The sequence below is a fragment of the Seriola lalandi genome, unplaced genomic scaffold, assembly GCF_002814215.2.
Source record: "Seriola lalandi dorsalis isolate HSWRI2012SDOR001 ecotype SW California unplaced genomic scaffold, Sedor1 jcf7180002054251, whole genome shotgun sequence".
Lineage (NCBI taxonomy): Eukaryota > Metazoa > Chordata > Actinopteri > Carangiformes > Carangidae > Seriola > Seriola lalandi.
In genome coordinates, this window is record NW_019524804.1 from 50,855 (window position 1) to 51,340 (window position 486).

Below are 486 nucleotides of genomic sequence, written 5' to 3' on the forward strand. Positions count from 1 at the left end.
AGAGAGAGAGAAAGTAGAGGAAGACGAGTGGAGAGCTGAATGAAGACCTGGTCCTTTTCAAAATAAAAGTCTCTCTGTATCTGCTGCTTGAATCTTTACTGTGACTTCAGCTTCAAGGCTCAGACGTGTAAATCATTAAAGTGTCACCTCCAACATCCAATCCAATCCAATCCAGCTTTATTTATAAAGCACTTTAAAAAACAACCAGAAGTTACCAAAGTGCTGTACATGATAAAAGTGATAAACACAAGATAAATTAAAATACATAAAACATCAATAAAAACAGATATAAACAATAAAATAACATAAAATAAGATAGAACAATAAAATAAAATCACATCTTACAAGGTGTCAAAGGCCATGGAAAAGAGATGGGTCTTAAGAAGGGATTTAAAAACAGTCAAGGAAGATGCCTGTCTAATGTGCAGAGGCAGATCGTTCCACATTTTAGGGGCTGCCACAGCGAAAGCACGGTCCCCTCTGAGC